The sequence below is a fragment of the Macrobrachium nipponense genome, chromosome 6 (assembly GCF_015104395.2).
Source record: "Macrobrachium nipponense isolate FS-2020 chromosome 6, ASM1510439v2, whole genome shotgun sequence".
Taxonomy (NCBI): domain Eukaryota; kingdom Metazoa; phylum Arthropoda; class Malacostraca; order Decapoda; family Palaemonidae; genus Macrobrachium; species Macrobrachium nipponense.
The window spans coordinates 29940128-29966665 of record NC_061108.1 but is presented as its reverse complement, the minus strand read 5'-3'; the positions used below and the strand labels follow the sequence as shown (position 1 = coordinate 29966665).

General features: G+C 38.2%; 1 protein-coding gene and 1 long non-coding RNA gene across 6 annotated transcripts in view; one reads left to right on the top strand and one right to left on the bottom strand.

The window, feature by feature from the left end:
• Nucleotides 1-26538, top strand: part of LOC135216727 (runt-related transcription factor 1-like) — a 332240-nt gene that overhangs the window by 241097 nt on the left and 64605 nt on the right. The window lies entirely within an intron of this gene.
• On the bottom strand, nucleotides 19529-20160 carry LOC135216269 (uncharacterized). The gene is made up of 2 exons (XR_010314844.1): nucleotides 19805-20160; nucleotides 19529-19677 (listed from the first exon to the last, which is right to left on the bottom strand). It is a non-coding gene; the product is annotated as an uncharacterized LOC135216269 (long non-coding RNA).

The window sequence follows — 26538 nt, the reverse complement described above, 5'->3', positions numbered from 1 at the left end:
GCAATCAATATTTATAAACTATTTTTATTTAAAACTGACTTTAAACAGATTGTCAGTTACACTTTTGTCATTTTTCGTAAATTTCAGCAATTTTTTTTCCAAAATCCTAATTTTTGTTTTTGGTTTTTTTAAAGAAAATTTTGTAGCACGATGATCTTTTAAAACTTCTCTTGACAATTGAAAGGAATATTAAGTCAAGTTTTCATATTCATCAGCATTCCAGTTATGAACTTTGCCTGTCCGTCCGTACTTTTTCTGTACGGCCTCATATCTTAAAAACTACCGAGGCTAGAGGGCTGCAAATTGGTATGTTGACCATCCACCCTCCAATCATCAAATATAGCAATTTGCAGCTCTCTAGCCTCAATAACATCTTTTTTTTATTTTATTCAAAGTTAAAGTTAGTCATAATCGTGTGTGTCTGGCAACGCAATAGGACAGGTCACCACTGGGCTGTAGCTGAAAGCTTCATGGACTGCCGTTCATACAGAAAAGTCGATTGCGCCGAAAGCATCTGTTATTATCTATTTTTGGAAAGAAGTTTTTCGCTTACCTATATGTGCAGCCATTATACTAACTGCTACATACACCTGGACATAATGTTCATCAGCAGTGTGTTAAACCCAACGCACACACTGCACAATTCACTTCTGTATTGGACTCATGTGTCTTGGATGCTAAGGCATTAACTCTCCATTGTCCCTTTCATCCCTCTGTTCTTTCATTTCTGTGTCTGCCTTCTCTCCTTCCTGTCAACATTTCAAACTGTATATATTCCCACCAACTTATTATCATCCATCCTCTTCACATGACCGACCTATCTCAAAACACTGATTTTATCCTTTCACGTACAATAAAACCTTTAGTTACATGTCTCCACATCACATTTCTGTCTTTTTCACTTCTTAATCCACAAATATGCCTTCAATAATTCTATAGCGGCCACCTCTCTCTCTCTCTCTCTCTCTCTCTCTCTCTCTCTCTCTCTCTCTCTCTCTCTCTCTCTCTTATATTCAATATCTGCCCTTCAATTCCGTAGAGGAGAGTTGGTTTAACAATCCTTTCATACATTCCACCCTTGGTTCCAGGGACACTCCTAGTTTCTTCACAGTCTTTTGCACATAACCTAATCTATAAATCACCTCTCTCTCTCTCTCTCTCTCTCTCTCTCTCTCTCTCTCTCTCTCTCTCTCTCTTTATATATATACATATATATGATTAATTTATATTTGTGTATAATATATATACACATGTATATGTACTTGTATGTTTATATATACATTTTTATTAATATATGTATAAACATTTATATATATATATATATATATATATATATATATATATATATATATATATATATATGTGTGTGTGTGTGTGTGTTTGGGTGTGTGTGTGTGTGTGTGTGTGTGTATTTACAAATAAGTTAAAAGAATGCACGTGAATGAATTATAGAAACATGTGTATGCTGAATATGCGTTTGTGACTATTTGTGTGTAGTCGTGCGCGTGTAGTCGCTTCGCGAACGACAGGCCACATCCGTACGAGTACATATCAATTTGAAGCGAATCCTATAATGAGAGCGCGCACCTGTCTTCAGAAGGAAGACTGCCAAATGAAGTTATTTGAATAAGCGAGACAATTAATGCACAATTTCAGTTGCTGACTGCTGAGTTCCACCTACTCCCCTCCCTCCCCCTCTGGCTCCTCCTCCTCCTCCAGGGAAAACGATGAGTGCGTTATTGTCACTCATTATGTTCGAGAGGAAATGGGGCTTTTAAGAATAATTGCACATTTTGTAAATTAGACTCTCTGCTTCGACGAAAGATGCAAATGAGAGAGAAGGAGTACACAGTGAACGATAAAGAAGTCCACTAAAGCTTCTCTTCTTTTGAAAGTCCCATAAAGTTTTTTTTTTCTTCTTCATTAATGATATTTCTTTTTATATATGAGTGTGGTGCATATGTTTGCGTGAGTGTGTGTATGAATGAGAGAGAGAGAGAGAGAGAGAGAGAGAGAGAGAGAGAGAGAGAGGAGAGAGGAGGAGAAGAGGAGAGAGAGAGAGAGAGAGAGAGGAATAAGAGCGATTCAGATGAAAGATCTTTGGTATTCAAACACTTTTTACCTGCATTCATGAGCTCATACATCCGTGCATCTTCCCACGGTTTTTTCCCCTTAGGAGGTATAGGTAGTTCTGCAACCTTATAGGTATTCAGAAAAGGTGTCATTGCTCTTTTTTGTAAGTCATGCTTTTGATGAATATGTAGAGCCAATGGCTTAATGATGAACATTGCCAAAAACTAAATCAATTTGCGCCGCTTACTTTGCAGTAATGTTGGCACGCGGGAGATGTTTAGGGTTTTTAAATATTCAAGATCATTTTTGTCCTCATTTCTAACTCTCGAGTTATATTTGAACAAACAAATGTCAATACATTGGCGAATTTCAACACATGGCGAAGACAGACTCTTTCAGCTGGTCAATTTCCATCCTCAAGGTTGATTACCAGGGCCCTTGGACTTCAATCGGAGTAATAAATACGCAGCAAAGACCCTTCGAGAAATCGCTAATGAATATCTTCTTCAGAAAATGCGAATATATCTACCTAATACACGGAGACCAATTTGAAATATCATGTAAAAGCTAACTGCCGGCTGACTGACGAAGATGTTCCTCTGATAAGTATGTCTGGTACCATTTCTCATGCAAATTGTCGGACTTCTTTCCTATCTGCACGACGCGACCATGATTCTTAAAAAAATAAAAAATAGAATAAAAAAAATCTCCCATAGTGTCATTTCCAATGACGCTCTTCTTTCAAGTGGAACTTCGGGGATAGTTGAACGATGGGTTGAAGGATACACGGTTAGAAAATTGAACAAAATGAGAGGATATAGCGGAACGGAAGAACGGAAATAGTTGAATGGGAAAAGAAGGAAGTCGAAGTGCATTTTGTATGACATCTTGTGAGTTTATGCGTGAAATGTTGGTATACATGACGAAATTGTATGTGTTACGCGACTGATGGCCACGATTGATCGTAGTGTTTTCTTGAGACGAGCGGACGGTGTACGAACGTTGAAGATTCCACCGACTCTTTGTGAAAAGGAAAGCGGACGACGGAACCAAACAAAACATAAAGTCAAATGTTGAAGAGGCCCAGAACAAGGTGGATCACCGAACTCTTAGGAAAGAAAGGTGGAAAACTGGCTAACGCTGATACTTGGTAAAGGAAATGCACAGATTATCTATTGAATTCGAAAGGGTAGGTCTGAATTTTGATGACACATTTTGTATTTCGGTGATTACCCCTTTGGCGTATAGGGATCTTTCCCAGATACCCTTGGGGGTCGTTATGTAGGACTAATATTTTTTGGGGTCATTATCTTTATGATATTTACAGTCGTTTGTTTATGTTTTTACTGTCATCCCAACGGGCATCTACTAAACCCGCCGCAAAGGTGGATACATACCAGGTTAAAATAGTTCTAAAAGTGCTTTCAGTTCACCTCACATAGTGCACTGTAGGCATTACAAAAGGATGCTTGCAACGTCTCTTCAGCCCCTAGCTGGCCGCTATTTAGCCTTTTACTGTACACCCACCTCTACTTCTTTCTGTCACTTGCTGTCCAATTATTACTTCTTAAATGCAACTGAAAGGTTTTCTCCCTGTTTCACCCGTATATTGCTGTCCAACCACTCCAACTGCCTCATTTTATTGTCTCAAGCGTTGAACTTTTGAAAATGTCCCGGGGTTTTGGGTTATTGCCTACTCACAACTCACTCATTCGACGAACAATACTGTTAAAAATATTAAAATAACACTTAGATTGAACTTGCACGTTTAGATGATATAAACTGCAGCATCGTTTAAGTCAATATACGTCGATTTGCTCAACAGTATTGTTAGTTTTTTCAAGCTCTCTCTCTCTCTCTCTCTCTCTCTCAGCACATCGACAAAACTCAAAACAGTTTAATCTAATGACTGGAAAGTTGTATTCAGTATTATATGAGTTGTAAAACACGAAAAAAAATTGTTGTGCTTCGAATATATTTATTCAAGAATTTCCTCTTACTTGTATAAAAGTGAATGGGAAAATTATCTGGTCGCCGTTTTTTCTTATTAGCTGAAATGCGCGTAACGGTAAACTGTGTTTGAAAAATGTGTTTATACTCGTTCCTTTTATAAAAAAAGAAAAAAATAGAAATCTTATTTAATGTCTTGAAGATAGAATGGCAGAGCGAGTGATTCTACGCAGTCATTGAAACACGCTCAATATTTCAGTTTCTTAAGTTCTTTCCTTTTATATGGAACATTTATTTATTTTGTATACTGCTTATACCGAACGGAAAGTTCTTAGAAAAATGAATGGCGTGTTAATATTAGAACTATATGCGACAGACAGACAGACAGATCTGGTTTTATTGTTCCTTCCCATCCCTGTTTTTCTCGTAGTTCAAGTGATGAGGAATCTGATTTTTACGATCGGGTGTCACGCGATGTAGCGATTTTGCGATGACGTAGGGTTACATTAGTGATGAATTATTGCGATACTCCTTCTCAGGTGATCATTCATTTAAAGGTGCGATGATTGCCAGCTTATTTTATCCATGCTTATAGGCTGCTACTATTGCAATTAAAGGAAATTTATCTTATTTGCTGAAGATAAATAGTGTACGAAATGCGATTTTAAGTTTGCCGAGTGGAGCATTCATCAACAAGAATATAATTTGAACAAACTGACCAATTTCCGTTCCTTTGCGTATAAACGTGTGTGTGTGTGTGTGTGTGTGTGTGTGTGTGTGTGTGTTAGTAACGCGAATCATGCGGTGATAATTCAGATGACGCAAATCTTAAATCTTTGTCGCCAATATTAACCCTTGCTGCCGGTAAATGATAATCTCTCTCTCTCTCTCTCTCTCTCTCTTCTCTCTCTCTCTCTCTCTCTCTCTCTCTCTCTCTCTCTCTCTCTCTCTCTCTCTCTCTCTCTCTCTCTCTCTATTTTCCTTTATTTTTTTACTTATTTCCGAAATTTATAAATAAATTCTTCTCCACTTGTTTATTCTGGAATATTTTTTTCTGCATTTTGTGATTGTTTCTGCAGCCATAGGACCGACCTCTTCATTATAAAATCGAGATGGGTAGTACTTCTATTGACATTTTTGTACATTTGATTAATCTGCATTCCTTCAACTTTTTCACGCGTCTTGTCATATAAATCTGTAAATATTTTGAAGCTTGCTTATTATTATCTGTGCTTCTTTCTCTTCTTTTTACCTGCTGCTTTTTTTTTTTTTTGTATTCTAATTAATTTTCTCCCCGATTTTCATTTTCCACTTCCCAGTTCTTTGCAGTGCGTGTATGTATGTATGTATGTTCACATACATACTTATCCTTCCTTTCTCAGCCGTGTATACAGACTGAATAGTGCGTGATCTAAGTAACGACCGTTGCAGCTTACTTTATATCTATTAGGTATTCATACGATAATTGTCAATCATGCACGATAAAATGGGATCTAATGCGATAACAGTTTGTATCGTATAAAAATTCTGTTCGTCATAAAATAAAATAAAAATAATTCAAGTTGCACCGCATTCCCTTCAAAATGGGAATGAATACTTCAGTAGCGGTTATCACGACACCTGATATTGTTACGGAATTTCCAAAACACACCTGGCATCATGAAAGTGGCTGAGTTACCCGCATAAGTACAAAAGACCCAAAGCACTACCGTTGTCGTCGTAATCACTAACTATTTATACGATCCACGCACCACTACTGGAGTTGGGGTCGAGTTGCAATCATCACTACTGTAGGTTGACACACCACTTCTGCAGGTAGCGAGTACACCCATTTTCATGGCGTAATCTAACTTCTGTTGGGACAAAATTATACAGTATTAGTTGGAAGCAAAGTACTACTGATGTATATGTGAAAAGGCGTGAGCTTTCCAGCTGGGGAACGCCGCCACGACAGGCGACAAAACCCGCTAGAGTTTGGCGCGAAATACGAGTACTGGTCCGGCCGAGTAAATGGCCAACTGCAGGAAAAGAAAAGAGGATCCCGGAGGAGCCCCGGCCGGTATTCGGAAAGGACCATCCCGACCCAGCCATTTATATAAATACCCTTAATTTCTTCGACCAATTTTGCGCGCCGATAGACGACAATTTACCTTGGACGCGAAGGCAATAAATAAACAAAAACCGCAATTGTGTATTTCTGAGTTCGTAATATAGCTCTAACAGCATCGCAAATCAAGTTTGCATCGCGCAAGTATCGTTGCATCGCACATTACCCACTTTTATTAATGTGAAAGAAGAGTTTTGATTATAGCTTTTGATGGAAACTGCCTCTCTCTCTCTCTCTCTCTCTCTCTCTCTCTCTCTCTCTCTCTCTCTCTCTCTCTCCTTGCCTCATCAGTTATCACTAATATGTGATTGTTAAGTCGTATGTCTTTTCTTTTTGCCTTTTTTGCTCCTAATCCTTATCCTTTTTTTACTCGAGTTTGTCGGTCTTCTCCCGCTTTAGTGTCATTGTTCAACGTGGTTATCACCGCTTCTCATGTCGGCGTAATGACAAAGCTGCTATCAGAGATGGCGTTTTTGCATAGCTTGTGATTGCTTCTGGCTTCGGTTCCGACTTCTCATTGTTATGATTGCTTTGTTTACCTTCTTAAGCTGATACAGCTATCATGCGCGTTTACACCCGGTGTCGCTGTCGTTGTTTTTGCCTTTGCTTGCGTGTTCTTTTTTTTTTTCTTTATCCTTTTTCTTCTTATGAATGAAGATATAATTCGTTATTCTTGTTGTTGATGCTCGGAAGTGTAGTATCTCCATAGAGTAATTAGACGTTTACAGAATGAAGACAAATTATATTTTTTCAAGATTTATACTAAATTGATATCATTATTTACTCTATATAAGTATTTTTATAAGAAGACTACTTACACACTTCTCGGTTCTGTATATCATTTTCTTTCCTGTTCCCAGTATATATATATATATATATATATATATATATATACATATATATATATATATATATATATATATATATATATATATATATATATGCACATATGTGTGTTTGCGTGCGTGTGCTCGAGCATGTGTATGTTTTGTAACCTTCAAAGCCAATATTTACCTTTTCTTTATTTAGTGTCACATGCCTTAGCCTCTATTAGATTCTGCGTGGCACTTGTCCGATGTTGCTGATTCTTATTTTTTTTTTTTTTTCTTTTTTTTTTTTTTCTCCTTACTCGCATACGTTGTCGTTTGATATTTTCCTTTTCTGTCATCATATGTATATGTGTATATATATATATATATATATATATATATATATATATATTATATATATATATATATGTGTGTGTGTATGTATGTGTGTATGAATATATCATATATATATATATATATATATATAATCCATCGTATCAAAAGAGGCTTCTTGACAGAGGATCGGTCATTCCTAAGTTTGGACTCCAATCGATAGACAATGGATCAACAGTTCGTGATAAAATATTGTTTCCTAGCACCAAATATAAGAATGAAAAAAAGAAATCGTGCCCAGAAAGGATAGTGAGCACCATCAGTGCTGAATTCTGCTTTTTCATGGCATTTCTTTTGTAACTGATGCAACTCGTGTGAGGTCCACGAGGGCACGCCCACCATGTACGCCCACTGATCTCCCGGGTCGGGAAGGCATGGGTGGTAGTACAAGGAGTTCTGGAAGCCGTGTGTTCTTGTATCGTTAACCTTCGCTATGATACCTGAAACCCTGACGATACCCTTTTCTGTGCCCTCTCACCCTCCTCCTCCTCCTCCTCCTCCTCAGCATCATCTTCTCATTCTCACCCCTCTTTCTCATCCCTGTCTCCGTCGCATCGTCGTCTATTGTCTATTCTGAAAATTGTTCTCGTATTTTTTCAAGTGATTCGTCGTTTACCATTATTAATTGATGAAGAGGAGTGGTTGTCTTTAGATCGATTGATTTAATATTCGATTTTAATCTTAAAAGCTCTCCCGATAACGTACAGTTACCTTTAAATACAGTATGCAGTTATTTAAGTATGACATTAAAAATAAATTATATTTTGTTATGGAGCCCAGCTCTTTCTAGAATAATGAGTGAAATTTTCAAGTTCTGCTGAGAGAGAAATATCAAAAGGTAACAAATGCCGTTATGTTACATCTATCCTGTAGATTATTCCACGTGTTTTGTGTGCTCATTAAGCACTATTTATTTTCTTCATAAAATAAAATCCAACGTAGCTACACCTCCGTGTCTTAAGCAGCTTTGGTTTCCGTGGAATCGGCGAAACTTCCTTTATGGAGGAGAACAGATAAGTCACATTGTAAATGATGACTTACCGAGATTACAGGCGGGCGATGGTAAGTAACGTATAGATCATGATTTTCACTAATTGCCGGTCTTGTAGCGGCGAAAGCCGCTAATCAATCAGCGGTCTCCAGAACCATTTAATGAAAGGCGATGAAAGACGGCCGCTGAATCGGGAACCGCAGTACTCTTGAAGGCCAATGCGATTACGGAGAATGATTAAGATGGTGAATGATTAGTCTCTCTCTCTCTCTCTCTCTCTCTCTCTCTCTCTCTCTCTCTCTCTCTTCTGCCACCTTCTTCCCCTTTTACTTTTTCTCTCTGTTTCGCTCCCGACCCTACTCCAGGAGTCGCATCTGGCAATCGCATATACTAGTATCTCTCTCTCTCTCTCTCTCTCTCTCTCTCTCTCTCTCTCTCTCTCTCTCTCTCTCTCCTGCCACCTTCTTCCCCTTTTACTTTTTCTCTCTTGTTTCGCTTCCTACCCTACTCCAGGAGACGCATCTGGCAGTCGCATATAGTATCTCTCTCTCTCTCTCTCTCTCTCTCTCTCTCTCTCTCTCTATCTATCTCTCTCTTCCCAGGGGAGGGTCCCTGTTGCGGCACAAGTAGGATCAGTAACGCAGGTAAACCGGACTTCACCTGGGTTGGTTTACACATCTGACATTCTTCGACGAAATCCCATCTCATCTCATCTCTCTCTCTCTCTCTCTCTCTCTCTCTCTCTCTCTCTCTCTCTCTCTCTCTCTCTCTCTCCCCGATGTTTGTTTATATTTTTTATATCTTGTCATTCAATTACGAAGCCCAGTCACTGGGCCTATGTAACAGTTTACTTGATTCAATTTTTTGGTCGGTAGTATACTATTACATTTACTTGAGAGAGAGAGAGTCTCTCTCTCTCTCTCTCTCTCTCTCTCTCTGATATTTATTTATATTTTTGTATATCTTGTCATTCAGTTACGAAGCCCAGTCATTGGGTACATGTAGCAATTTATTTGATTCCATTTTTTGGTCAACATTACACTAATACTTTTACTGGCAGTCGCGAGAGAGAGAGAGAGAGAGAGAGAGAGAGAGAGAGAGAGAGAGAGAGAGAGAGAGAGAGGAAATGACAGAAATTACTGCGACGACAGCAACTTTTTACTACCCGTCATACGACACCGCTGATATTTGTTTTGCCCTTGCAACTGATAGCTTTAATCCTCATTTCGTTGAACACGCGCTAAACAATAGTTTCTGGAGGAACCAAATTTTCTTAGTGTATACATTAAACACTGAAGCTGTAATTTTAATAGCATAGAATAGAAGGAAACAGCAGGCCTCTAATGTATCTCACATTTCTTATAGAGTAAACAAAAAAAAAATCTTCAAAGGACATCTTTATTCATAGATTTTTTTTCGATTTCAAGGAATATAAAAAGATCTTATAACTTGATCATGATTTGTCGATCTTTTTAATAAAAACACACTTGATTTGCATTGCTTTGCACACCAAACTAAATAATAATATATGATGTCTTACTCAGTTGCCCTTTTGAAATAAGGATGTTTGCCTTATCTAACGTAATTAATCGTCTCCTTAAATATTCTTTTAGTTTTTTTGTCTCAGTATTAAGGCATATTACAACTATATTTTATACTGGAATTTGTAGTATTTTTCCCGTTAAAAAAAAAAAAAATAGATTTTCATTAAAGAACTCTCCGGAAATGTTTTCGACCCTCTTTGTAATTCTAAAATTGAAGTTTTCCTTTTAAAACGTTTTCTCTATTATACTGAAAAAGGACAAAAAAAAATGTCTGGATTTATTGAATAAATCTTCGTTCCGCGTGACATATTCTTTGTTTGGCTTTGCAAGATATAACTTACAAGTAGATCATTATTTGAGTGTGCATCGAAATCACTTGTGTCTTTATCCTTAGTATGTTCTGAAATCATCAGCGAATCCATTATATGCATTTACAAAAAAAGAAGAAAAATAGTGGAGATAGCGAATAAATCTTCGTTACGCGTGATATGTTCTCCTTTTTTTTTTCTTCTTTTTTTTTGTGCAAGATATCACTTACTAGTAGATCATTGTTTTTGTGCGCATCGAAATCACCTGTGTATTTTTCCTTGGTATTTTCTGAAATCACTTGCGGATCCATTGTATGTACTTGAACCTGTTCTTCTCCATTGATGTTTATAGGCTTCATACAAATCAAATGTACATTTTGTTTTCAACTTAACGATCTGTCATTCATTGTTTATCATAGTTAACTTTTGGTTTCTCTTGGTCATGAGTTTTAAGGGTCGAAGTTTGGTGATATAAAGACATTTTTGTCTATATTTAACACCTCAACTTTGAATTTTCCTTGAAGATTTTCACTTGCTCATTTTTATGTTACATAAAGCCGCTAAATATGTGATTATTTTTTTTCCTTTTCGGTGTGACACAAACGAATAGCAAGAAGCGTCGAAGTCAAGCAATTGCTGTGCGCAATTATTATCAGAAGTATGCAACATTACGCCACCTGGATTTCCAAGTAATCAGTCTGAGAGAGAGAGAGAGAAGAGAGAGAGAGAGAGAGAGAGAGAGAGATTTAAGAACAAAGGTCTTTATTGGCCATAAAAATAGTGACTGATTCTCTTGCCCTCTATCTGTCCTGAGATGTGAATACTTTATCGTTCTTTTCCTTACTTCCAAACTAGCGTGCCTAAGTAACTCATCAAATTATTTAGATCTTTTCTATCCCACCCGAGTCAGACCGTGAAAATATTTTACAGTTTTTCTCTAAGTATGCGGTAAAAACAGTACTTTCAAGCATTATGTCAGGTATATAACATTACCCCAATTTGAAGACTTGACAATCTTGATATTGCATAATTTTGTTTTCTAATTTTCAATAAAAGTGATATTAATGTTATCTCGAATAATGATAAGGCTATAAAATGTTATCCGAAAGTGTTTTTAACGTGCCTGCCATAGTCGTCCTTTTTCTGATTTCATGGAAGTAAAATGTTACAAACTGTATTTTGTCTAATCAAATAATGCTAAATTTTCCCAGCCTAGCATTCCATCGTTCTTATCATAGTTTAAGAAACAAAGAATACTGATGTTACAATGATTAATGATTCACGCACTTACAAAATTCAATCAGAACCCGTTTTTAAACAATGTAGCCCAACCTTCCCCTTGCCCAAACCCGCGACCATCAGCCCAGGCAAATAGTCTTGATTTTCTTGCCCGTCTGCCGCGAGTAAATAGCTACTTCCGTTCAAGTTTTGGCAAATTGTCTTTCGAGTAAGAAAGTTAATTAATGTCAGCTTCTCCTTCCCACGGACTCCGCGTACTTTCGGGGCCGCGATTCATATAGCAGAGCTGAGAGGGTATTTATGGCCATCCATATTTCATGATAATGAAACGTGGAGGGAAGGATGTTTGGCAAGACCCTGAAGCAGAGGCTGAAATGGTGGAAGGAGGGGTTGAGGAGGAGGGAAAAGAGTGTGAGGGGAAGGACCAATAGGAGGAGGAGGAGGAGAGAATGAGGTTGAGGAAGAACATGATGAGTAGAAGTTAGAGGAGGCAGAGGAAAATCAGAGGGAGAAAAGGGAGGACAGTGAAGGGGAAGAAAGGAAATGAAGAATAGAGAGAGAGAGAGAGAGAGAGAGAGAGAGAGAGAGAGAGAGAGAGAGGCAAAGCAGAATAAGGAGGTAAAGATGTAAGGGAAGGATTGTATAGGAGTAGGAAAAGGGGAGGAGGGAGAGGAGGTGGCGGATGAGGAAGGGGTTTTTAAGAGGAAGATTACACAGTAAGCAAACGGAAATGAGCAGGAGGAGCAGAACAGGTGAAAATGACGGTGATAATGGGGTCCGACAGGTGACTGCTTTTACGAAATACCCTGCTAGTCTAGCGGGTCATTTTTCATTTACGTTTTCATTAAGTCTAAGTATTATTATTTGACCCTTTTTCGTCCAAGATTTCCCACATATTCATAAAGGGATAAATTTTTCTTCTTACTTTACATCTTGGTGTATGTTGTGGTTTGTAAAGGTTGAGATATAAAACTAATAATTTATGTAATTTTTTAATGTTTCTGTAAACCTCTAATTTTGTATTTGGTTATCTTTTCATATCTCTTGAAATAATTCACGCAAACGCAAAAGGACAATAGTTATCGATATTAGTTCAATGGTTCCTTAAATTTTATGCTAAATTCTGTCTTGGGATACTGTAGGACTAAGCTTTTGGAGTCTCTCTCTCTCTCTCTCTCTCTCTCTCTCTCTCTCTCTCTCTCTCTCTCTCTCTCTCTCTCTCTCTCTCTCTCTCTTTGATTCTTGTGTGTCTGCAGTGAAGAGTTTTTAATTCATTTGTACTCTTTTCGTAAATGTAGCTACTGCTGTTGTTGTACACTGACATGGTGGGTTGAATCTTTCATCGGCTGGAAAGCAGATTAGTAACGAATTTTGAGTTGCACACGCGCATACATACTTATTACTGAAAGAAAGATTACCTGTCAAGTGTGTTTGATCATACACGTGCCTGCTTACTATGAGAGAGAGAGAGAGAGAGAGAGAGAAGAGAGAGAATGTTTCGATATAATAGGATATCCACCGCGATCTAAATCCCTCTTTGTCGAGGTGCAAAGCAGTCTTCCAATTGAACGGTCTGTCTTTAACATTTCCTTCTCCGCCCCCCTCTCTCTCTCTCTCTCTCTCTCTCTCTCTCTCTCTCTCCCCTCTTTCTTCTGGCGCAGGAAAAGGATTGCATGCGTGACCTCAACCGGGGTCGATTAATGCCCCTCGCATTCGCCTTTCCTCATTTCGCCATTAAAAGTGATATATAGTGATGTAGAAAGGAGGGTGTTTTTAGCCGAGCGCGGATTTGGAGGGTGGGCGAATATGTGAGCAAGAGAAAGATGGAGGAGATGGAGATGGAAAAGTAAACGAAAATGAAGAGGGGAGGAGGTGGAGGACGATGTACTTGAGGAAGATGATAATGATAATGATGAAGGGCAGAAAAAGAGGATAAAAAAAGAAGAAGAAGAATAGAATGGTGATTCTGGAGGCGACAACTAAAGCAAACTTGCTTACGGCAAAACAACGATGAGAAGGAAAGGTAACGAGTAAAACAGATTAAGGAGGTGATATATACGTAATACTGTATTCGGTTCAAGTTATGATCTGTAAGATAGAAGGGCTTACTGAGAAAATTACCTTATAGATGAACTTGTGAGACCTGCGAACATTCTCAGATCTCGTTATTCGTATGTGTAGACTCTCTCTCTCACTCACTCCCTCACACAAAACTATTACGTAAAACCTAATGGGTTAAATAACTGATGTCACACGTATGTGTGTGCGTATATATATATATATATATGTATATATTAATATGGGGGAATTATCCCTCCATGCCACCACTATTACATGGAAAAACCGCCATGTATTTCATACGGTAAGCGTGGACACGAAACGGAAGGCAGACCCCATAACTCCTTTATACCACAGGCATGGCTCTCTCTCTCTCTCTCTCTCTCATCTCTCTCTCGTCTCTCTCTCTCTCCTCTCTCTCCACCTCTTTCGCTCCATTCTAACAGGTAATGAAAATGAGAGAGTTGCATCATAACATAACGTTTTTTATTTACAGTAACAACTAAGTCGGTTAACTAAGTAATCCAGTCTCACAGACTAACTTAAAACTACTCATTGTCAAGTCACCCAAAAGTCACACTTTCCTTTCCCTGGGAACTCTGTCCCACAGAAATCCAGAACCATCTGCCAAAGATACAGAACACATTCTGGTAAGTACACACAAGTTTTAAAGACAAAGTTAATAAAATGGAACATCTTACAAGATATCAAACAAGCCACCCCTTTGGCTAAAGTAAAGGTAACACTTACCCATTCCCAACCGGGCACTAAACACTATGTCAAAAAACTCCCCCGGCGAATGCCACGGCATCTTTGCCTGAGGACTCGAAGCCCTCTGTCAAATCCCTCTCATAGGTCTTGGGTATGAACGCTTTTAAACAGAAAGAGGGGTCACACGCACATACGAACACACAGTTCGCTAGCGCCTCGCGGTTCTAGCTGCATCTAGTTTCACAAAGGCACTTTGGGAAGAGTTCATAAACTGTCGTACATTGACCTCGACGAACTAAGCACTTTATCGCACGCCATCCCCTAGAAACTCATTCATCGTTACTCTCAGGTCGTTACTCTGCACTGTCCTCCACATTCCACAGGTTACAGAGAATGCACGAACAATATATTATTAATCAAAACCCTAGTCTTACAGATTGCTCGGCCCGCACCTATATGCTAGCTCCCGCCCTAGCAGAATTGCTTATACAATATAAACATTGGCCGGCTTAAAATAAAATAAGAAAAACTGCACGTCTCTGGCATTATAAAATAAAGTCTTATCACGCTTTAATCTCCATAACACAAAAACGCATTTTCTCTCTTATTTTCTGCATTAGGATTCTTGAATATCCCTCTTCGCTTGTCTGCAAGTAGCTGCACAGACAGCAACAGGCTATAGCAGGCTGTAGCAACTGTAGGAAGACGGAATGCCTCCCTCATCGTAGAAGACTCTCACGGCTTCTTGTAGATCCCCAAAAAAACACGCTGTAGAATTCTCTCGATCACCCACGTGGAAATACTTGTAATCACCATGGGCAACATGGCAGCAACCTCACGGCTGGTGGACGTCTTGCTGGTGTCGGTGAACTTTTGGGCGTTAGTATGTCAGTCAGGTCTTTGGTCAATCTAAGAAAATTAACCCAAACATACTACCTCTATCAAACAATGATCTCAAAAGGGTCAGAAATACTAACTGAACGTCTCCCAATTAACTCCCTTAAATATGACTACCAAAATGATAAGTCATTATCACAACTCTCTAAGAAAAAAAAAAACATCAAGTTCTCCAACTCAATTCTCCAAACTCGCACATCAGCACACACACACAACTCAGAAATCACAGCAACTCCACGGAATTCTGCACTCACATTTCGAACTCGAATGTGCTCACAAAAAAAAAGAAAAAATTCGTAACAAGCCCAAGAAAGAAAAGAATCACGTAACACCCAGACCCAAAAAATTTTCTCTTAAGTTCTGACAACCCACAAAATCAGTAAAAATCTCCAACTTTTAACAGCAAAAACCCCTTTACTGCTCAATAATTAATCACAATGAGACTTAATGTCAAACTCCCATTTACGTAAACAATAACCCTCGAAAAATTATTACCTCCCGAGTAAAATTCAAATCTCCCGTCCAAAAAAGAAATGTTATTTTAAGCTCAATCCCCAAATCATATCTCTATAGGAAAAAGGAAGAAAAATAAAAAAATAAAAAAAAAAATAATCACAAGTAGATTTCCCCAATACAAAAATACATAATACATGTATAATATGCATAACTCCCGCGTTTTCCCCAAGAAATGCTCCATGTAAAACCACGGAATTTGCCAGAAAGCAAACTCTCACACATGCGCTTTCGTGAAATGCTATAGCTAACATTTCCCAGATATTGCAAAAATTCTGATCTGTCACCATCAGAAGAAAAGAATCAGCACACGCTCAGCACACGGCTCATCACATCGCCTGTCAGCAGAAAAATCGCCTGCGGACGCATGCTCAAACAACAGCACAAAAATTGTCTAGTAAGACACATAAGTTTGGAAACTCATGATTCTCAAGAAAAAAGGTCTAACTGACACATTTCACAGAATTAACTCCAGGATATGACTAATGTGTTCAAAAATTTGTCTCGAAGACTTATTCTCTCAACATGACTTTTCCCCAAATTATATTTCTCCAAGAATAACACACTTGTGAACATGAAAAATGCACACACATCTCCAAATGACTCGTAATGCAGTAATGCCATTTCTCTCAACAAATAGTCACGAAACTCAAAAAAGAAAAAAAAAAAAGGGAAAAGAACCTCAGAAATCTTCTCTTGACTCAAAAAAAAACTCCCATAACCACAAAAAGAGGGTCACCCGCCCAAGATTAATTCCAACTCCATTATGAGACATCATATCAATAATAACACCACTCCGGTTATAGAAATATTTCCTCCATTTGTTAATAACCAACCCCCTATATTATTCTCTATTAGTTTCCTCCAAGAAAGCCACATGTCAGTAGAAAGAAAAAAAAAACACCACTCCAAGAATAGAGAATAATCACCTCTATTTCGGCAAATACAAAATATTTACCTCTATTTCCACAATAACTCCATGTGGAACAAAACAAGGCTCCAAATAATATATCTCCAAAAAAATGTTGCACTCAAGGCATCTAACTCACATACTCACAAATATTGCCCCATAATCTCCAAATATGTGTCTCCATTTGCAACAAAGATGGCTGCAAAATAATTGAACTAAACATAGCTCACACCACTATTGGCAAATATCAAAAATGGCCAAAAATATATCTCCCAATATTATATCTCAAATATAACTCCAAAATAATATATACCTCCAATTATCTCTCCAAATATAATATATCTCAATTATAACTCAATTATAACTCAATTATAACTCCAATTCTCCAGAGAATAACTCAATGTTATAGTAAAAACTATAAAAACTCTCTCCGTTTAGCATAACTGCTAAAAAAGGGCAAAAACAAAACTCGGCAAATAAAACTGTCTAGAAAGTTCTAGAAAAACCACCAATGTGCCAGCAAGTCATTATAACAGAATTCCAAATTCACAGTGTCTAAGCAAAGACTTCCCCATATGCACTACGACATAGGCATTAGAAAACTTAACCAAGTTTCCTATCTCTCACAAAGTTGTCACAAATACAACTAATGTATTGTGCAAGAAAACTCACAATTTCTGGAACACAAATATCCAGAGAAAAAATGTAGTGCCATTACGTATGCATTCAAAACATGCAAGAAATTCTCCCATATATTACTCTATAGCATCAAATAGGCTAAACACGAACACTTTCTCTTAAATGACTCTAAGTCATGAACTGAGATAATATTCACACTAACTGGAGAGAAAAACAAATTCAAATTCACCCATGGTAAAAAACTGTGTCAGCTATGGCTAACTTCCAAAAAAGGAGAAAAGAAAAATCAACGGCACCATTAACTATCTCCCGTAACTCACTAGATGTCAAGCAATTATCTGCTGAACTCATAAAAAAAAAGAAAAAAAAACTAAAACAATGTGTTGTTAGTTCTTCCCATAATCACAAAAGATTTCACCTCCCTTGATAGCATTAAAACACCCACGTATTAGTACATAAAAAATCAGAAATATCATTATCACAAAATCACCAAAAAATTGCTATCATCAAAATCATCAGTATCAGTACAAAGAAAAATTAACACCAAAGTTAATGCTTGTCCATTCTCCAAAATTCAGCACAAAATTCAGCAAAAACCACACAATTCACCATGATTCAGCCAGATTCATCAAGATTCAGCAAAACTCATCCCCGTGAATCACTGAAATATTCTCCAAAGTTACAAAAACTGAACAAATAATTAACACAAGACTTCTCCCATTAATTCATCGTAATAATTCTCCTTGAATAATTATCTGTAATAATTATTGAATAATCTCCCATGAAATATCTCAAATCTCTCGTAAAACAATTCTCCCATAATGATAATTATACTTAGGCAAACCTCCCGTGACACATCTCAAGTATAACAATTATTAATAATAATAATAATAATAACTCTCCAAAGCAATAATTCTCTCGCAAAGGGTGAAATTCAAATAGCATACAACAGTATTGCTGAATCCTATGACATACAATTTCTCCAGCATGCAACACCATGACATAACACCATTGCCACACAACACAGATACAACACCAATCATCGGCATTTCAAAGTAATTTCTCCGACACAATAAAAAAAAATAATCTGTGTATATTTGTGTCTTTCAAGGCACAAAGAAACATATAACACATCCCGTGCATGTTAACTACTTTTCCCCTCATTTTCGGAAAAGAAAAGTCTCTTATTTCCTTTTCTCTTCATCCAAGAGAGAAAAAAAAAATATCTTTTCTAAAAAAAAAGACTCTACGGGCATTTCACTTCATCAACTAATCAATCAGCTGATGTCTTAGCATTCAATGTCAAGGCAAATCCATCTCCAACACTAAGAAAAAAAAAAGGAAAAGGGGGAATTCACCCACACTGAGACAAAAAAATTTCTCCCCCCCTGAGAACAACCCCTCAGTCAAGCGGCAGAACACTCCGAGGCATACCAGTAGGATCCCCATCCCTGCACTATCTCTCGAGTGAGGCTAGTGGTACCCATGCAACTACCCTCCCAAGGGATGCCCGTACACCCTCGCAATGCAAGGCGCCTCTCTGCAGAAATATGCTGAGCCCTTAAAATTGTGGCCGCTCTGTGTCTCTAAGCCAAATCTGCTTATATAAGCACAGTTCCCATGCATAGAAAAATACACTCCTATGTTTTAAACAAAGACGAATGCATACGTCTATTATAAACACGTGCCAATAAAAAAGAAAACACTTCACTATGGTGGGGAAAGAAAAAATTGTTTGACCTCTGAACCAATCCCATAAAACCCTGAAATATTTAAACAAAAACCCACTCCTTTTTGATAAACAATAGTTCTTTAACACTCACCACTCCATAATGGGAGCAAAAGGAACTCGAAATTCTTCGTAAAAACGCGTAAATCTCGTCGGCCACAATACAAGAAACGCGACCCGGTGAGATTGACCACCTACAAGCAACCTCACTTACAAACTAGACTGAGTTGCTTGTCTCACGACTCCCACCCTGAAGAAGCTCGGTACGGGCAAATTTGATGACCCTAATAGAAAATCTTTCCTCATCCCCCCATCCCACGGACGGATATTTTCTCTACCCCTTTTTCTAACTGGCCAACCATCTCTACATTGGCGTTCCTAGGCATAAAAAAAGAAAGAAGACTTTCTATATCCCCTTTTTAACCGTCTGCCACCACTATTAATATGGGGGAATTATCCCTCCATGCCACCACTATTACATGGAAAAACCGCCATGTATTTCATACGGTAAGCGTGGACACGAAACGGAAGGCAGACCCCATAACTCCTTTATACACACAGGCTCTCTCTCTCTCTCTCTCTCTCTCTCTCTCTCTCTCTCTCTCTCTCCACCTCTTTCTCTCCATTCTAACAGGTAATGAAAATGAGAGAGTTGCATCATAACATAACGTTTATTTACAGTAACAACTAAGTCGGTTAACTAAGTAATCCAGTCTCACAGACTAACTTAAAACTACTCATTGTCAAGTCACCCAAAAGGTCACACCTTTCCCTGGGAACTCTGTCCCACAGAAATCCAGAACCATCTGCCAAAGATACAGAACACATTCTGGTAAGTACACACACAAGTTTAAAGACAAAGTTAATAAAATGGAACATCTTACAAGATATCAAACAAGCCACCCCTTTGGCTAAAGTAAAGGTAACACTTACCCATTCCCAACCGGGCACTAAACACTATGTCAAAAAACTCCCCCGGCGAATGCCACGGCATCTTTGCCTATGACTCGAAGCCCTCTGTCAAAATCCCTCTCATAGGCTTGGGTATGAACGCTTTTAACAGAAAGAGGTGCACACGCACATACGAACACACAGTTCGCTAGCGCCTCGCGGTTCTAGCTGCATCTAGTTTCACAAAGGCACTTTGGGAAGAGTTCATAAACTGTCGTACATTGACTCGACGAACTAAGCACTTTTATCTCACGCCATCCCCTAGAAACTCATTCATCAGCTACTCTCAGGTCGTTACTCTGCACTGTCCTCCACATTCCACAGGTTACAGAGAATGCACGAACAATATATTAATCAAAACCCTATGTCTTACATATATATATATGTATATATATATATATATACATATATTATATATATATATATATATTATATATATCATATATATATATTTATATATATATATATATATATATATATCTGTCCATATATTTGTGTATGTGTATATTCTATTAGTATCGTCACCTTTGCCAATGTAGTTACTACAGTACGATATATGTGTATATACTAAATATATACATATATTCATGCGTATGAGAATACGTACTCGTGTGTTTGAGTGTGTGAGTGATCTGCGAGGGACACCTAGACGGAATTTCGCCGGTAAATGTTACCCTGACGACTCCCGTAAATCAAGGGCGCTACGAGACACAATGACTATCATCTCCTATTGAACAAATAAGATCCATGTCACAACCCTGTTCCTGTGAGGATAAAAATTTTATAATGAATTTGCTTTAAATTTACGACTTAAAAAAGGGGTGAGGGATGGAAGGGGCCGCTGGTCTGTAGGGGGTGCGGCAGGGTTTGAAGGAGAGGTTGGGACTACTGAGGAAGCGGGGGTGGGGGGTGGGAGAGGAGATATCCTTCACGACAATCTCTCCATCCCCCGCCATCAGACGTCGTGCCATCACTCATATGAAAATGCCATGATTGTCGCAAGCGACGAACGGATGGCAGGCACGGAGAGAAGCGGGGATGGAGGGTGCTCGGGGGAAGTGGGAGGGTGGAGGGTTAGTAGCCGAAGAAAGGGAGAAGGGGGGAAAATTTGAGTGACAAGTGTGGGGGGTTGGGGTGGAGGGGGGGGGCGGTTTAATATATCCCCTTCGCTCCTCGTTCGTCTGAGTAAAACGGTTGCTGTATAGCAAAATATCGCGACCTAACCGTAACAAGAATATTTCCGTGACAACAAGGAAAAAGAATGACCATGATTCATTTGCTCGTCTTTTGTTTAAAGATTAGGCTGCTGTAGTCATCTTATTATATTATTGAAGTTAGAAGTTGCCACTTAAGCAGAAATATACTAGTGAAGGAGAGAATCCATCCTCCTCTCAGGCAGCCCGTAACGCCCGTCAGCCCTCCACTTCTTACTTATATCCCGTGAAATCAGCGATCCTCTTATTGCTGATTTGGCAGTTGTTTCCTTCCATGCACTGCCAAGCCGTGGTTTCGTCTGCATTTGTGTCTTTCAGGAATTCGGTTTATATCTTCCTCCAGTGCTATTCCCTCCTCTTTTCTTTTCTATTCATTTTCTGTTATTCCTCTCAGATTGGGCCTCTCTTATAGTTTTTTCTTCTACAATGGCATAACGATTGTGCTTAAGGAAACCAAACAAGACTAGTATGGAATTCATCTCTAAAGAACTAAACTCGATTTTGTTAGTCTCATCCTTCGGCATGAGGAATGAAGGCTGTGGTGGTCTTGATGGTATACAGATAATTACAGATCTATTCTAGTGTTATTGCTTATCAGCTTTTGAAGAATATGGCGTCTACTCTTCTGGCTTTCCTCCAAGTACTGAAGAGGCGTATTTTCTCAGTTTTTCTTAAAGCAAACGATGTCATAAGTTTTTTTCCTCCTCTTTCATGTTCCCCAAGTTCTTAAAAATTGTGCCTCCCGTCACCGAGAAGGATACTTTAACTTTATTTGTTTTATGAAACTTATTCTTACTCATTATTTGTCGGTACACAAATATATATCTTCCAGTATCATTGTTTATTAAAACAAGTAAAAAAAGCGCCGAAATTTCTTCTGCGCAATCGAGTTTTCTGTACATCTTGTAATCTAGGTCACCGGTGGTCTTGGTATAATGCTGTATAAGCTGCGGTCCATGAAAATAACCAGGACTATGGCTAACTTTAACTAAATAAAATAAAAACTACCAAGGCTAGAGAGCTCCAATTTGGTATGTTTGATAATTGGATGGTGGATGATCAACATACCAATGTGCAGCCGTCTAACTTCTGTAGTTTTCAAGATATGAGGGCGGCAGAAAAAGTGAGGACGGACAGACAAAGCCGGCACAATGGTTTTCTTTAGAGAAAACTAAAAATATACGAAGATGCATTGGCAAGATTCTAATGTTTGTGAAGCTGCTTTTGTGCCAGAGACTAACGCTGTTCATTAAACTCTCAAACAAAGAGTAACAGGCAAGAGACCTTTCCCCAGGTCGTAGGATAATGTGTCCTAATCTACTGCTGTTATGTTCCACGAAACGTCTTTTGGTGCTCACTCGGAAGGAAAACTGTCTGCTGAGGCAATTTCAGATCGGCGATAAATCACCCTTTCCCGATTCTGTGTCAACCCGCTTATTTGCTGCCGAGTTTGTGTGTTTGCTGGAATTGCTGCCGCGAGTATTTATTTATTTATTTTTAATGATTTGTGTCTGCCAGATGGTTGGTGTTGTTGTTGTTCATGTTCATGGAGAGGCCTTTTGTTGAATATTATACGCAAGTTTTATTGTCATTTAGTATATTTTGGTGTTTATTATGTAGTATTTTTTATCCTGAAATTTGAACCTTAATTATGGGAAATGTAGGATGGCCACATTTGCTTAAGCAAACGTAAGATAAATGAACTCGCATGCAAAATCTCAGATATATCTTGATTCATACGACAACGCTACTGGAACTATCTCATATCCGGGCAAAGACGCGATATTGATTCATTATTATTTTCCTCGCAATTTCCTAGATTGCTTATATCCTTGTTGGGATCTCATCCCGCCTAGTCTGCTTTCTTAGTATTCCATTATTCTTAAAGAATATCTTTAATAATCCTTTTTATGGTCATCAGTACACTTTTTCTGGAACAAGTCTGGTTTGAAGTTCATCCATTCAATCCTTTCCAGATTACTCCTGAAGTCTTTTTGGGATTACTCCTACTGCTCCCAGGAAGATAGTTACTACTTCCACTTCATATTCCCGCTATCTCTTTATTGCCGTCTCCAAATGTTTTTTTTTTTTTTTTTTTTTTTTTTTTTTTTTTTGCCCATGGCACGGTTACTTCTATAGAATACTTGATTAATTTCTTTATTTACCAAGATTAAGATTGGTTTTGCAGCATATTGAAGTACTAAGTCCATACATTGTCGTCCCAGAGTACCTTTATTCTTTTTATATTTATCATTTTTCTTCTTTTTTTTCTAGAATTTTTTCCGGTATATGATTATGCCACTCTTCTGTACGCAATAGTCCATTTTCTCTGCAGATCTACCAGTGCAAGGCCTTGGCGACTGTATCCTATCTTCTCTTGCATTCATTTTTAGTTCATCCTGGGCATTCTCTTATGTTGCGATTGATAGTCTCCATATTCTGTTTGAATTTGCGGCACATGGTGTTATTGATATTTGTCCATTTATTTAATTTTGTCAGCTTTGGTCAACAGCTGCATTCAACTATTGTTGTTACTCTTAATGTTCAATGTTCAAATGTTTCTATAACGGAAATTCTAAAATACCACCAACTTCTTAAGCCTGCAGATTTTTGGTACGAATATTTATGGGTTTGGTCTGTTTTTGTGTCTGTTAACTGGTTACTATACCGGTCAAATTTTTTATGAACAAATTTAAACCTTATAGAAAATGTATGGTGACTACTTGCTTAAGCAGTTGTAGGTAAATTAACCCTTTTTAATATTTCAGATATGATCTAGAGAAAGAGGTGAAATGTGACAGACCCAGACAGAAAATATTTCCAATTTTTATCTTTTTATAAGTTAATAAATTTCATTGTCTTGGTCCACCGCTCTGAAGAACACACACTGACCTGTGATTCTCATTCGCACAATACTGCATGTGCATACATACTACATGCCTAAAGACGCTGGCAGAAAAAGAATAACTAAAAACAAAAGGAAAAAAATGGTTGACGGAGCCAATGAATTCTTCAGATATGTCAACCACAATTGAGGGCTTGGGATGATGCTCGCAAAGTGACTTAACCAAAATCGCTTCTGTCGTAGAGGATTTATTGTGCGCAATAATGGATCGCATGCTTAATGGGTCTCCAAATTGTTACCATTATTTTTGTCATCGGCGCCTTTATAATTGCAAACGTAGTGAGAGTGACAATGCGCATGTCGGTTTTTTTTCTTCTAATGCGATGACATGGTATTATCCAAGAGGCATTGCTTTTTATGTTTAAAAAATTAACATTAATTTTGCTGTTTTTTTTAATGCCAAAGGAATGTACTATATACAGTTTCTAAAATGTATTTTAGCTTTTAAATTAACATTTAGCTGTATACAGTTCAAAGCTTGCGGGAAAATAGCGTTACGGTGAATGACTCTAAAAAAAATCCGCTTGCTGTATGTTAGTTTTGTTACTGGTAGTAGTTGTATTAACAGTATCAACAGAGAATACAAATGGAGGCTTAGGATGCAGTAGAGAGGGACGTTCTGGGTGACTTAGAAAGGAATGTTTTAGAAGGAGAGGAGAAGATTCTGAAAGGAGAGAGTGTGTCTGTGTGTGTTCCCCCCACCCCCACAATTTTTCATCTGTTCTTTGAGAACCTCCCCAACTTCATATTTCATACCCACCTGTGTCCTATGCTCAAAAAACGTGACCGCCACTCCAACCTATCCACCTGTTCCTTGTTTACCCAACTCGCTCTCCTTTCCCTCGTTACTCATTTTACTGCCACTCTTGCTGTGTGCTCCCTCTAACTGCTCTTTTCACTCTTTTCAAAACCTCATTCTCTACTCTTTGGGAACCTCTTTCCTCCATTGTTTTCCAGGACATCCCTCTCTGCTCCTTTCAGAATATTCTTTTCTACACCTTCCAAAACCCGTCTTTCTACTCCCTCCAGAAACTTCTCTACTTCTAAAGCCTTCCTTTCTAATCCACCCAGAACCTCCCTCTCTACTTCCTCCTCAGCCTGCGTTTGTGTTCGCTCAGGAATTCCCGTCTCTGTTTTGCACAGAAACTTTCCTCATCGCTCCCAAGACTGAAAAATATCTTCCTATCAAACAAATTATGATAACCGATCTTCAACCCCGTCCCTTGTGTCTCCCACACAAGCTGCTGAATTTTGTCTTTCAAGCAAAGATGAGCATTATTTGGATAAATTTTGCGGTCGGCTCTTGCTCACTGTCCACTTGTTCTGTGGTCGCGAACTCGATGGATATTCTCGTTTATTTTTATTTTTCTTCTTTATGCAGTGGCTCAGGGGCAGCTGCCACACTGATACTGTTGACCTTGACTCTTTCTGGAACACTGATGCAATTGCTTATTTATTGTGGATGTGTGGGAGGGTTGGCTGAGGAAAAGGTCCACATGTGCATGTTATTTGATCATGTAAACGGAGTTACTTTTATTTATCTATATACTTATTGCTTATTTGTTCATTTTTTATTTATTCGTTTATTTATTTAAAGACTCGGGCTGGTCTTCAAAATAACGATTTTCATGAATTTTAATGTGTTTAATTTTAATTAATTCTTTATAGCATCGGTGTTTTTCATCTTTAGTAATTTAAAGAAATATTATGCCTTTTATCATACCGGTTTACATATCCATTAATTTTAAACTGCTTTTCAAGTAGAATGAGAAGTTGCATATTTAAATTATTAGCGTAGTTGTCTCTTAACGTTGAGTAACTGTCAATGAAATTAATTTGAGTAACCTAGATAGAATAAAGCGAGTTTAATTACGTAAAGGTGGCAAACAAAGAGCGGCCCAAAATTTAGGAGCTCGTGTTATGTTAAGATCTGTTAAATAGATCGTAGCCAAGAAGATATTAAACATTCTTGAATTCTTTTGTTCAGCTATAAGTGTAAAATTATCTGAAAACAATTTTTGTATTTTCTATTCCTCCTTGACTTCGACTACAAAGTTATCCGCCTTGGTTCAAAGAGTATTTTGGACTTCCCTACAGAATTTAGAAAACCATCGCTAAAAGAATGAAAATTCACAAGCTGAAGAGCTACTAACAGATTATTGTCTATTCATCACCTGCATTTGTGTGATCAAGTCGAATTATATAAACAGGAAGGAGGTAACGGAGGGGATGAGTAGGAATTGAAATAGATGGGCAAATGGCTGGAGATGGTAGGTTGTTAGAAGGTACAGCGCTAGTTTGGGGAAGTACGGGGAACAGGTGGTTGGGTAGGATTGGGGACCAGGGAGGCGAATCTGTTATGTGGGCATGGGTAGAAGACATAGGTCACTATATAGTGATGGGTGGGCATGTAGGTAAGTAGGTTTGGACATTAGTACAGAAAATGTGGGGGGAAACTTATTGTAGGGGTTCTTGTTGGCACATAGATACGGGTTGGCCAACAAGTGGGTATGATGGCAAGTTCTTGGTGGGGAAAGAGACACGTGGTTCAAGGAAGTGGTTGGAGCAAGTTGGTAGATGGGTAAAACAGGTGAGGA